General features: G+C 35.5%; 1 protein-coding gene across 1 annotated transcript in view; it reads left to right on the plus strand.

Moving 5' to 3' along the window:
• Positions 1-7,043: 7,043 nt before the first annotated feature.
• The window catches only part of myo16 (myosin XVI), a 154,578-nt gene continuing 147,105 nt past the window's right edge, over positions 7,044-14,516 (plus strand). The window contains exon 1 of the mRNA XM_015364436.2: positions 7,044-7,127. The gene's annotated coding sequence lies outside the window, so the exon portion shown is untranslated. The remainder of the gene's footprint in view (positions 7,128-14,516) is intronic.

The following is a 14,516-nucleotide window of genomic DNA, read 5'->3' on the forward strand; positions in this document are numbered from 1 at the left end:
ACTAAGTAAGGCTGGGCCTGGTCAGTACAGGAATGGCAGGTCTCCAAAAAAAAATAGGTTGCTACTGTAATTAGTGTTGGTAAGCCAGTAGGTGATTGTCTCCCTGCTGAACCCAAAGTTCCTGGATACATTTCACTCTGGGCAGAGTAGCGTGGTTACTGGTAAATAAAAACAGCTGCATGTATGTATATGTGATAAGTCTAAGGAATTATTATTATTATTATTATTATTATTATTATTATTATTATTAATAATAATAATAATAATAAGAATAAAGGATGTAAGGATAAAGATCTTGCTGGTTCTCTTATTCTTTCAACGGTCTGTAATTTTCTGTAATGTTATTGCAATTTTACAAACAAGATAATATATCAAGGTTTTAAAAATGTATCTTGAACTGTATTTTCTGCTTTATAACTTATAAGCAAAAAAAAATTACCCGGGTGGCAATACTAAATTCAAGTCTTCCTTTTTTTAAGCTGCTGAAAAAGATCTACAGCAGGCTGCTGACAGTTCTTGACATTCCCATTCCACGCCAGATCTCGTCATGAAGTCATTGCAGCAGAATTCCACTCTGCTTTCCCTTTAAGAAGATGTCCTTCCATTTTACATAGTGACAATTCCTGGAGTCCCAGTGTAACCTCTTTGTTCAGTGGTCTCTGTGAGCCAGGAATTAGCTCTGTTGGGTCAACCAGCTGCCTTTGTCATGCTGATTAGGAGCAGGCTGCTACAGTCTGAACTTTGCAAGAGCCCAGAAAAAAAAAAAGAGAAAAAAGGGGGAGGAAGTTTGGAGAAGGAGCTGGCTCATTCATACTGTATATTGTCGATATATTATCGTTGCTGTGCAGTTTGGACAAGTCAGGGAGATTAGAGGCACATTATTAATAACCTGAACTCCAACACCTCCTGCCAGAGTTAACTCCCAGTGCAGGAACTTGTGCAGTGAGTGAGGGTCAGCTGTGCAGCTGGTGAGGTTTTGCTAAGCAGCTGTAATTAGAGAGCGAGAGTGACGAGAAGAAGCCTGATGGGTGAGCTGTGGAAGATCATTTCCTATAGAAGGGGATGAGTGTTGCTACTGGGGATCTTTCCATATCTGTGGATATTTCTCAGCCAGAAATCGAATTATATTCAGAGACGGCCTGTGCCAGTAAGGTATGTACAGCGTTCTAAACATCAGAGGGTGTGTTTCAGAATGAATCATATTTAGGCCTCTACGGATAGCAAGTCTTGCTGAAACATAAGAGTTTACTTTCACTCTCTAAAACAATGATTCCTGAGGTCTGATGTGTGTGTAGGATGTTTTATTGTCTCATTGATAATTCTTTCAATATAATCCCATTTGCATTTTAAGAATTTGCTGAACCTACTTTTCAGCTCGAACAGTTTATGGGCACATGTAAGGATAAAGAAATAGGAATCATTTCTTTACAGTATGTATCTTAATTGTATTTTTTGTGATGTGACCCTGTGGTAGTTATAAAATAGAAAACAATTACATTGTTTACACAACTTTTAGTTATAATCTATATACAGTTTTTTACAGATACACTTTTTTTTACACTTAAGCCCTGCTTTTTGATAGTCTTTCCTCAGAAGCTGGAGCTTGAGACGCTGATAACTTCATCTAATGAATGATAGTCCTAATTTTTTCTTAGATTGGCAAGTTTACAGATGATACATTCAAAATGCTGTTATTTGATGTGCAAATGAGATTTAGTATTGAAACCGATAACAAAATTAATAAATTACCCTGATTTAGGGGCTGCTGTAACGACCTCCGCAGTATGTTTACTGTGTCCTGGTTGGTAGAAAGCAAATGAAAGACCATCTGCTGACTTGTGTTTTGGATAGCAAATCTGGCATAAAAATGAAACACCAGGCCTTCAATAGACAATAAAACAGATTTGAACAGCTTGCCTTAACCTCACCTCTGTATTCAGACATTTTTTTTATATGGTGTAGATGCTTCTTATTTTTGCTGCTTTAGTATACAAAGTATCACATTTTATCATTAAAGTAACATTATTGTATAACTGTTTTTTTCTAACAAGATGTACTGTATGTTTATGTAATTGGTGCAAGCATTTGTTGCATAATAGTTTCTAAATACAATTGCTCTCTCTTTAAACTAGTTTGTTTATAACAGAATTATCACCATAAATTAAACTAAAGGAACATAAGAAAGATTAGAATGTAAATAGGTCATTCAGCTCAACTAGCTTGTTTCAGTAATAGTGACCAATTGATTTCATGAACTTATCCATCTTTAGAAGCCACTGTTTCAGTTTGAGCCACATACTGTAAGAGCCACATAAGAGGATAGCTTGTTCCATGTTCTCACAACACACTGTGTAAAAAAGGGTTCCTGTCTCAGTCCTAATTGTGATTCTGCATAAATGCAAAATGAAACAAAGAGGCAGATAATTTTAGATTTATTGTGTTTTCCAAAATTAAAAGACACCTGTCCTTGTAATATGAGTTGAGAAGTATTTCTTTCGTACAGTATACGTATGCTGTATGTCAGTGTACTGTACTGTAGGTGTATGCAGGTGTATTATTTATTATTTTAAATACGTAAGCAACAATATTTTCATTAGATAACGTCAACAGAATTAAGCTAATAGTAAAATATGCCATTATTAGTGGAAAGCTGTCTTTGCATGATGCTTTAATCATTGGAAGCAACATAGAAAGAAGCTTTAGAGGCAAACATAATTATAGTTGAGGAGACATTTATAGTTGAAAACTGACATGTTACTGTATAGGTGGCAATGAATAACTGATGGGAATCCCCAATAGAGTTTTGATAAATGATCTGTCAGCTGATGGTACGCCAGCATCATATGTAAAATAGTTCTTCTACTATGTATAATCTGTATTATTCAGCACTGCTAACAAAAATGAATGTGGAAGTCCTTCATGGCAAAATTTCTATTAGTTTTTTGCATCATGATTACCAGTCAAAGAGTTCATTTCCAATACATTTTATGGAATAAAGATGACTGTTTTTTTCTTTCACATTAAATCTGATAATAAAAATTATTTAGAAGTGAATAAGCTTTGTTGTTACATTTATCCAACATGACTTTTAATAAATGTAAAGTGATAAGGCAAATATAACATGTACAGCAGGATAACCAAAATACAATATTCAGTGACCAAACTGAAGAAAATAAAATATTAAAATAGTACCACACATAATTCATTAGAAACTAAAGTAATGTCACATATAATTCATTAAACTATTAGATGTAGAATAGCTTCTACTTTCTTTGGATGCAGAATTCATCATCTACTGTATGTATTGATATGGTTTTAGAATATGATCCACATCCTATTGTTTTTTCTGGTTTGTCTTGAATCCTGACTCCAGTGACATGTCTATATTAGCAAATTTATTGTTTTACAGTATCATATGACTGATCAGTTTCAAAGAAATATGGTAGGGAAATGTGCTGAAATGTAAGTACAGTGGAATTAACAGTTCAGGATTTGATTTGAGTCTCAGTAATCCCATCATGCCACAAAAATGAGATGATCACTTCCTTGTAATTCTTGCTATTAAGTTTCAAAATAAACTTACTAAGAAGTGCTCTTTTATTTCTGTTTGGTTAAATCTTTAAATTTATATCATAAACAAATTTAGATCATGTTTCAAGCTTTCAAAGTGTTCACAATATGCTATAAAATGGATTTTGCATTGACAACACTACTGCTCTTAGGACATTTTTTTTATTGTAGTTAATGTCAGGCCTAGCAGTTCTGCATTTATTGTATATGTTATCCTGGAATATACAGTAGTCTTGCAAATGTGTATCTCCTCTTTATTCTCATCTTCTTATATATAATTGATTACTGAAGTCCAAAGTTGATAGGGAAATGGATGTTGTCAGCCTTTGCTGACCGAATGAGTCAGGGTCAAACATTTTGAACAACTGGCAGACAGTCAAGGATCCAAAATATTTTTTTAATCAGCAGGTGTGCATACCATTGCTGCCAGAAAGCAATACATCTGTAGCTAGTCTGCTAGCTGCAAAATCCTGTCATTGGCCAGGACTTTAAAGGACTTTAAAGGATCTTGTGTCATAGCTTAGAGCATAGCATTGAGATGTGTTTAAATTTTTATGTAAGATGAGATGTGTATCAACTCATTTTCTTATTTACTATATTAAGTTTATGAATACATTTATCAGCTTAAGTTTTAACTCAAACATGTGGACCAGGAAGTAATTTGTTATAGAAATCATAAGAATATTTGAGCAATATTTAAACACTTAAAGCTTGTTTTAAATAGCACGTAAAAATAAGGTTTAATCATTTACATGATGTCTGTTTGCTATAATTACTGCTAAGTCTCTGTCAATAGAGTATGTAACCTATAGTGAATGGAAGCTATTGAACATTAACCTGTACATTAACCTTAACCTAAATGTTTCTGATGATGGCACATTACTTCAGAAATAAAAATGTAATACAAGTGAATTAATTAAAAGGGAAGGAACTAAGGGATTTCCTAAGTTATAACAATTGCTCCTCACAGAAGGCTCTATTTTTTGAGGAGACCAAGTCCTAGACAAGTTAAATAAGAGTGACTTAAAACAATGTCTTATGAAAATTATCCTGTTGATATTAAGATCACAAAAACATTTCAAAAACCTTTTATTTGTTCCTATCCTATTTATACAGTGCCCCACACACAGTATTAAGGAGTGTCTAATAATTATGACCACTTTTCCACAAGTACAGTATATGTTGTAAAAAGGACAATTTACTGTATGTATTCTGCATACTTACTTTACACTAGAAGAATACTGCGGCCCCATCAAATGAGATTACTGATACTCATCTTAAAAGATGTTCAAGGGCACTTTTAATATTTAAAGGACTTAGGCGAGAGGCCAGGACAAGGGAAAGCTAAGATGTTCTGAGTATTTGGTATGGTTTTGTGGTTTGTGAACAAAAAGTAGAGTCTACCTGACATATTAGAATTGTTCAGGAACAATGTCTGCCTGGCTGATTTAGTAGTCATTAGTCTTAGAAACAATATTTTACGGAGGATTATACTTTTGTTCAACATAAAATTCAATGTTAGACAAAAAACACCCCTTGAACTATACTGTAGTCTGACCAATCACAAGATCAACAGTATTCAACACATTTTTGTCATCCCTGTGAAAAGATCTTGATAAGCACCCTTCAATCTGCTCTAGAACACAAATTTGGTGCTACGAATGGTCTGGAGATAAGCCTAGGGAGGAATGTTAACACAGTCAATTTTAACAAATAATTTTGAATTCTTAACCCATGAATTATAATCTACAGCTTTTATCTCCATTATTGTGTAATTTATAGATCAAGAGGCTCTGTACATGCTTTCTAAAAAAAAATAGTATATGAAATGTGAAAGTACCTAGAAGTCAAATAATAAATTATCTCAATGCTTAAAGGGAAACCTATAACTCATACTGTACATAATCTTTCTGAAATACATTTTCACATACATTTAAATTATTAGTTTGGATTAATCTGGTCTTAAATAATCATGCAATGAAGAGAAATACATGTGTTTAAAGGGAATTACTGTACATATGATTCATCAGAGAAAGATATATTCTAGGTTGATAACATTCAGAGCTCTGAATCTCCTACTGGCCATGACAAGTCTACGACCATCTTATTTTTCCATCCTGAGAATGGTGATAAAAACAGAAATCAAAGGTACTGGAGTGTGACCATCTGAATGTCACAATTGGTAGAAGTGTGGTCGAACAAGGGTTGTAAATATACAGTAAAAGTGCATTTTGGTAACAACAGAAGGAAGAAGAAGACAATTTAAATATTTCAACATACAGTAGTTTGGATTTCTGATACCCTTAGATTCAGTGTTGTTCCATAAACATGTACTATAATTGGCATGTTTTCTTTCTGTTCATACTTACATATATTGTATTATAAGGCTGGTGAGGACAGCTATGATTGATGTACTCTCTTTAAAAGCTTCAATTCAGACTGTTGAATGATTAACATTTGTTACAGGAACAGCTAAAAGAAGGTTGTTTTTGTTTTTAAATCTCACAATACTAAAAATAGAAGCCACGTTTCTGAAAGGCATATCTTGTTGCTTTAGATTTTGATTTCCAAAAGTATAATGGCTTTTGGAAAAGAAGCAAAGTGTTGCACTGATTTTCTTTTTGTCTGTTTAGCTATAATATTGGGTGTGTATCTCCAATATTACTGACATTTAGACTTTCAAGCAGCAAGTTTAAACGATAAGGAATAATCAATTTATTTCTTAAGACAATAAGGAACAGTCTATTAAGTTTTCAAGATGGTGCAGTTGCAAGGCCAGTCTTAGTGGATGCTTGGTATTCAGCTTTGGTTATGTATACATTTTTTTTCCTTTCATAGAAAAATAACTGAAATAGTTAATTTTTCTTCAATATAATCCCTACAACCACATCCATTTGATGTGATTGGTATGGTCTCACATAAGGTTCCTGTCAAGAAGATCCTTTGAAACTTTATTGTCTAACATTTGTACCACTGGAATTGACATGGTGTTTGGGCATGCAATGGAAGCAATATAAATTACTAAGTTGTAGTACCTGAACATTTTTGTACAATTATGTTTATATATGTGAGAGAAAGTCCAACAGACCATGAGAAATTTAAATTAACATCTGATAACATATTATCTTTGAACCTCATACTAGGATTTTAATAGAAGTTTGAAATTTAATAGGACTTTATGCTGTGAAAATAATGAGGGAAGAACTGAGTAATTGTGGGTGAATGAAGCTACTGTACTTACACCATACAATATTTTTTATGCTTCAGGCAGCTTGGTTTGTCTTATGAGGAAAGGGAAATCATTGGAAAATGTACGTGGCCGTCTGTAAAACATTTTCTGTCTAGCCAGGGAAGAGACAGCAGCTTGCCATGCATTTGAAAGCAGGCAGCACAGTCTTCACCGACATGTCACCATGTTGCCTGGTTACCATGGCGATAGCAAACGAATGAATGAATTACATCATGGACACACTGAGGTGAGTAAGTGTGAAATTGATTCAGCAGCACAGAGGAATACAAGAAGAGCCCATTTTTGTTTTTTCTAAGATAGGATTCTGGTAGGGATTTTCCATTTTTTGCTACTATTTCAGTATTTGCATATTTTGGTATGTTTTTTTAACGCTGACAATTTGTAGTTGCCTTCACTGCTTCAGCACAGGGGGAGGGACAGTTCGTGTGTGTGTATTGCTACCGGCTAAAAAAAATCAAAGGAGGAATACAGTGTGTGCTATTCAGTTGCTGCATTTAAAATAGGCTATGAAATAATAATAATAATACTGTGTTAAAATGCATTTGAAATTTGTGTCAAAAGATAAAAACAATACAATAAATCATAAGGAGTTGTATTCAAAATGGAAAAATCCGGTTTAAAGAACCAATGGGACATTTGCAAGGTCAAGCCTTGCAAGTTGTATGGCTTGCAGAATACATGTTCCTACATGCGTGTGTATTATCAGTTACACTGATTCTTATTTAACAGTTGAAATATTGAATTTATAGTCTTGGAATCTGGTAATTCAATCATTTTTTGTGTTTTGTGTAGAAAATGAAGGTTCTGATCTTTAAGATAATAAAAATGTCTTTTGTGCAGAGCAGTAGACAATTTTTAGTGCACTGAATGTAAATCAGGAAATGCTTGCATATGAAATATATACACAGACATTTAAAAAATGTTTTTTCACTTAAATATTGGGTTTGGTGATATTTAATGGAGATTTCAGAGGTTTAAATTTCACAGCTGAGAGCTGAAAGCAAAGCATGACGATGGAGTTGTACAGAGCTACAGTATGAGTCAGGAACAAAAGGGCAAAGCAAAAAAGTTCAGCCTTTAAAGGTCCGGACTTTTCTGTGTTAATGGGATATTGCATTATCAGACATTTGTAGTGTAATAGAAACTGACTTAAAGTTCATGTGTTATTCTGGGCTGCTTTTATTGAAATTGGAATTGAGCTTTGGCTGAAGATGAAAATATGAAAGAAAGTTTTCTGCAGTTAGCGTGTGTGTGTGTGTGAAGGTGAGATGCAAATATTTACACACAAGAGCCTAAAAATTGTGTGTGACGGGAAACTGTAAAAAGTAGAGTTACACATGCTATTCTAACTACTTGAGCTGTATGTAATATATTTATATCATATATGGGCTATGTATTCCCAGAAATATGTAAAATGTATTTCTTAGTCAGATTAAAAAAATAAGCCTAAACCAAGTTAATTAAATGAAATCCAGTCCTAGTGAGAAAATAGAAAAAATATAATCTGACAAATATGTATTTTCTCACTATGATTAAATCTGTCACACTTTCCTTCACCAAATAAAAATGATGGAAACGACAGAAGGCCATTTGAATCCTCTCTCAGTCAATCAAATGGCCACTTGGCCCTGAGGCAGCCATGACAGTTTTCATTCAGACCTGATGAATGGATAACAGAGAAATGGGAGCTAGACATTTTGCTTAAATTGTCTTATTGTGTTTCCTTAGCCCTTCAATATATACAATATGTTGCAACATACAGTAACATGCTGTTAAAACAAACAGAGAAAATCAACTGCAAATTAACAGTATTCTATAGTTCGTCATCCTATTAAGACAATACAAGCAAAAGAAAGTGAACAATGCCGAAATTAAAAACGCATGCCTTACAGTTTATTTATATATAATTAAGAACTGCTAGGAGAAAATCTCATCTCATTAAAAAATGATCTGTAAGTCCACAATATCAGCTTTGCTTTACAAAGACTGTATAAAGTAAATACACGAGAGATATCTTTGCAAAGCACCATCTGTCTAAAACAGTACAGGACTGACTCTAATACTATTGCATACCTTGTGAGTCTATGCCTGGATATTTGGGACACTCAGATTCTGAATCTTGTCAGGATGTATGGGTGCACATAACATAACAGTGGAGTTATGGCATTTGGCTCCCCATCAAAAAATCTTCAGTCATCTTTCATAGCTCTTCCCCACATATATAATGGGGCACCTTTGTTCTGGCGCACTATTGTACAAAATTATTCAGAGTGACATTTGTTACTGTTTCTGTAACCCTGTTCAGGATCTAGTTGTGACGAGGAATCTTTGTTTTCTCTCTAAAATGTCCTGACATCCCACTGAAATGAGAAGTTTCATCACAGCATGCTCAAAGTGACCTCTGTTTTTCAGCCTTAGACCCATGTCTTGGGTTGCTTGACTTTGAGTTTGGACTGCTGTCACTGATGTCATTGCACAGGTGGATTCCTTGATGTAGAATATTGAATGTCCCTTTGATTGTATAATTTAAGTTAATGGTGTTGATTTTTACTAACATGAATATGCTTTAGCTCATGTCTCTTTGGTTGTGAAAAAAATAAGGAACACTTTATAAAGTCCAGGAAAGTTTTACTGGAACTGTTCTAGGGGGGCACGCTAGCACAGTATTACCCTGTCATTAGTGGACAGGCATACATAGAAATGCACACACCCACATGAGGAAACTGGAACACCTGGAGCAAACCCACACGAACAGGGGATGGATATAACATCCCAGGAATTGAAGAGGGCCACAGTGAGGCAGCAGTCCTAACCGCTTAACCCCTGTGCTGCAGAAATAAATATAATCAACAGTTTAAGATTGCAGGGCAGCTAAGGCGGCAAATAAAAAAGGATTCAGCCATGCACAAATTCAATGTTGTATCAGAGCACACGTTTGACACAGAATTTGGGTCTCCTTCATTTCTCTCTCAGACTTTTCCTGATGGCAGATGTAGAGTAGTAGAATTGTTTGTTGCTTAGCAACAAAACCTAGTTTGTTTATACTACATCAAAAAGAGGCTGAGCCGGGGAGCGAGTGTTTTTGACATGGGAATTTGTTTCACTACCCCCAGTCTTAAGATAAGAGCAGAATTCTACAACTACTTTTATCAAGAAAATTCATTTTTAAAAGATGTTTTTTCATTACTTCTAAACCCACTTTTGAACATTTTCTATGAGTCTTTTTAATTGTTTATGTTTTGAACAATTTAACAAAAGCAGTTGAGCTTTCCATCATTGTTTCCTGCTATCCTTTTAAAAGCCATCGATTATTTATTTTGGCTGGTAAAAATGTCTCTGTCCTGCCCAGAGCTTCAGGGCTGAGCAGATTCCATGTTCTGCACTGCACGGACAGCTGCACATGGGTTAGAGGAAATGGAATGTTATTACATGCCCAGCTGTCTGTTTTTTTCATAACATGCAACTTATTCCTGAGTCACCCAAACCAAGAGAAATAAAGCACAGGCATCATGATATAAAATTTGTGGAAGGTGTCAAAAAAAGTGTATGGGACCTCTTCTGGGGTTAGTGCAGCTTCAGGAGGGGTAGTTCTAGGACACCCCCTGTGACTGTGCACCACTTCAGATGGAGGGGTGGAGTAAGAGCTGGAGGGGCAGATGTGTTGCAAATGTGGTATTTTGAGGTGCCCGATCAATGTTTTCATTTTCCAGTTGAGGACAACCCCGGTGGGTCTTTGAGTGGGAGGGAGCCCTCACCCTCTGCCCACACAAAGATGCCACTGAAATACACTACATTTGTCTGGTACAAAAAATCTCATAAATCTCATTGGTCAAAGGTTGTAGAGACAAGTGGAAACAGAATAACTATGTAAAAACTGTAGCAAAATTCAATTACAGTACAGTATATCAGAAAATATTTATAGATAAAGTATCTGTAGTATAGTGAGTAAACATTGCGAGATAACAGAAGAAGGGAGTAGAAGGTGGGAATATATGGTGTAAGGGCGTGATTTGTGTAGTTAATAAAATAGTCAAAATAATATAAGAACGACTCTTTATTAAGATACACAACAGTATGCATTCAGTTCATATGGTGAAATGCTGAAATTACCTGTCCAAAAAGGTCTCTTCCTGGTAGGTGTTTATCTACAGAGACACGTCCAAGACTTGCAAAGCTCAAAATACAAGATGAACTACTAATGTAAGAACATACTGTAAGAAAGGCTGCAAACAAGCGAGGTCATTCATCCCATCTTCTTTGTATGTAAATTTTGCTCAGTTACTTCTTGAGGGAGTTTATAATTCCAGAACATGCTTTTTCCTATATAACCAAGCATTATTTCTTCTTTTTTATAGTACCATCTTCATATTTTTTTCTAGAAACTTTATTGTACTCAGACCTCAAAAGTATCATCTTGCCATAAAACCTGAACTACTAATGAAATATGAAATATGCTAAAATAAACCAGTGAAAACACAGTCACAACTCCAGATGCAATCACAATGGAATAATAACCTTACCCTAATCCTATCACGTAACCTAATTCAGATGATATTTCTATATTAGTAAGTCCCAAGTTAGAATTAGGGTTACTGTTTTTCTCAAATAAGGCCACCAATAATTTAGATCCATCTTCACATTTGTTCTAGATCTTATACATACAGTTAGGCTTGTGTCCATCACTTGCAATTATGCCAAATTACCTCATGATGTGGTTTTTGATATTTATGATATTTACATGAATAGTACTTAACAATGCTAAATTTGAGTGGTTTTAGTTTGGACAACTATGACAAAATATGCAGAAGATTACTTGAATCAAAATATTTTCCTTCATATATATGAGTACTTATTACACATATTACTTACACTTATTACTTATAATTGCTTACACTTATATAACCCTTTTCTGGAAACTCCACTCAAAGCACTTTACAGGTAATGGGGACTCCCCTCCACCACCACCAGTATGTAGCCCCAACTGGATGATGTGACAGGAGCCATAGTGTGCCAGAACGCTCACCACACATCAGCTTTCAGTGGGGTGGAGAACAGAATTATGAAGCCAATTTGTAGAAGGGGATTATTAGGAGGCCATTATTGATAAGGCCAATGCGAAATCTGGTAACACCCCTACTTTTTTCGAGAAACGCCCTGGGTTTTTTAATGACCACAGGACCTAAATTTTACATCTTATCCAAAGGACGGCGCCTTTTTACAGTATAGTGTCCCCGTCATTATACTGGGGCATTAGGACCCACATAGACCACAGGGTGAGTGCCCCCTGCTGGCCCTACTAGCACCTCTTCAGCAATCTTAGTTTTTCCCAGGATTTCCCATCCAGGTATTGACCAGACTCACACCCACTTAGCTTCAGTGGGTTGCCAGTTGTGAGTTGCAGGGTGATATGGCTGCTTAATCCTGTATAACTGTGCTCAGGGCAGCACGATGCTGCAGTGATGCGTTGTGGGAAAATTAGCCCAGGTGTGAATCTGTGCTTGTTTGTACCTGTATCTGCCCTGCGATGGTCTGCGATCCTTCCTTGTTTTTATTACTAGCTGGGATAGGCTCTGGCTATAGAGCTGCCTAGTATTGAATAAAGAAATGGAATGAAGGCAGCATACCATGCTCTACGTTTGCAGTGAATGTCTTTGTTCATCCAGGGCTTCTGATTGGGACATATGCAGATGTTCCTGGTAGGAACACATCTGTCCACGCAGTGGTTGATGTAGGATGTGCCCACTTCTGTATACTGATTTAGACCATTGGAAGAATATTTGAATACACACCCATAATTCATTTCAAAACTGTCTGCTAGTTCTTACTCATCTGCATCTGACAAGCGCTGCATGGTCTTTGGCTTTTGCTTGTGAAAAGGAAGAAGGAAAACGAAGGCGTGGTCCAACTTCCCTAAATGTGTCTGTGAAATGGAAATGGAGCGGCACTCAGTAGTGTAATAGTGATCCAGTCAAAGTACTGTAACGTATATGGCCAACATTACAGGTGAACCTGAGAGTGCTACAGTACTTTGGAAGTACTTTTTTAAGGCTGCAGTGATTAAAGTCCTTGCCAAACATTGGGTCCCTGCCAAGTTTCAGTGAAACAGGAGATGCAGCAATCTGTCAAGTCACGCTGAGTATTGATGCAACAGTGAAGTTCGTCAATCTTACTATCCAGTGATTGCACATTTGCAAGCAGGATGCTGGGGAGCGTTAAGATGTTCATGTCCCCGATTGCTCTGTGCTTGAGAAACAAAGCTGTGTACTTTCAATTACACTGAAGTCAGATCCGAAGCTCTCAATATCAGGTCCTGGAGTGTATATCGTTCATAGATGATGGTCGGGCATGTATTTTTTGCATAAAAATGAGACATAACATGAAAATAACATAAATAAGAGAGCTGCACATAAATGTGAGGCGTCGTCATTGAGCAGTGCCATCTTGGTTTTACCTGTTACATAAGTAGTGTACTACACGAACATACAACACCTAGATGAGTCCAAACATTTTTTCTACCTTATTTACTACATAGTCTACAACTTATCTGAAGATTTCATGTAGTCACTTCTTATATAAGCAGCCTGGGAGTTAGCTTCAGCAATGTGGCTGGATAACATGTTTCAGACTCTCACAACACTGTGTAAAATAAGGCGTCCCTTTTCTCAGTTCTAAAGGTACTGCATTTCCTATAGTTTCCACTTATTTCCTTTAGTTCATGTAATAGTTTTGACCTATATAATACTATATACCTATTGTGTATACCTGAAACACTTTTGTTTCTTCAATGCTTATGTTATTTAATTTAGCACTTCATCTTTGACTTGTGGTACTAAAGCCGCTGAAGGTTGATTATGTACCTACTGTAAATTAAGTCACATTTTTTAAAATTAGAGACCTTCAGGTGACAATGGATTTACATAATATGAAAGGAAGGAATTTTTTGGAAAAATAAAATGGTATTTTGCATTCAATTAAATTAAGCTGTTAACTGTGGTTTAGCTTGTATCTCTCTTTCTCTCTCGTGTACAGCAAGGATGCTTTTCTCTTTGGTCTGAGTTGCTTTTCAATTGTTGAAGCATCTTTTCACAAATGACTGATATTTATTGCTCTGTGGAACCCAACTAGCTCAAATAAATGTACACAGATTATCAACTTTAATAATATGTATGCTTGAAAAGAGAACTCTGCACACTTAATACGTTAACCTTTATAATTTACATTAAAGACTTTTCTTCAGTCTACTGCTTTGAGAAAAAAATCAGGAAGGCAGAGTAATTCAACATATCCAGGTAGAATATGTGTTTTCACCAAAAAGAAAAACAACTGAAATAAAAAATGTCTGTCCATAGCATACTCAGGTTGCTTTGTATTTGGACAGTGATTTTTTTGGTTTCATTGGTGGATTAAACCACCATAAATAATAGATGCTTTTCACTGCCTATTGCAACAAAAATGTTCCATTTAATCACAACCCTGTGTTTTTCTGAGAGTAACATAGTATGAGTCCTGCTACTAAAAAATGTATAGTCCATGTTTTTCACAATGCTCTTTTGAAACATAAGAGCAGTCAGTTATGATGATTCAAAAGACCATACCAACATAATATGGCCTGACACTTTGTTGGTTTTGGAGTGTGAGTAGCATCTTTTTAAATATAAAGAAAATGCCAAATATTTTTGGTGGGTTTCAGACACAG

Source organism: Lepisosteus oculatus, chromosome 15 (genome assembly GCF_040954835.1).
Source record: "Lepisosteus oculatus isolate fLepOcu1 chromosome 15, fLepOcu1.hap2, whole genome shotgun sequence".
NCBI lineage: Eukaryota > Metazoa > Chordata > Actinopteri > Semionotiformes > Lepisosteidae > Lepisosteus > Lepisosteus oculatus.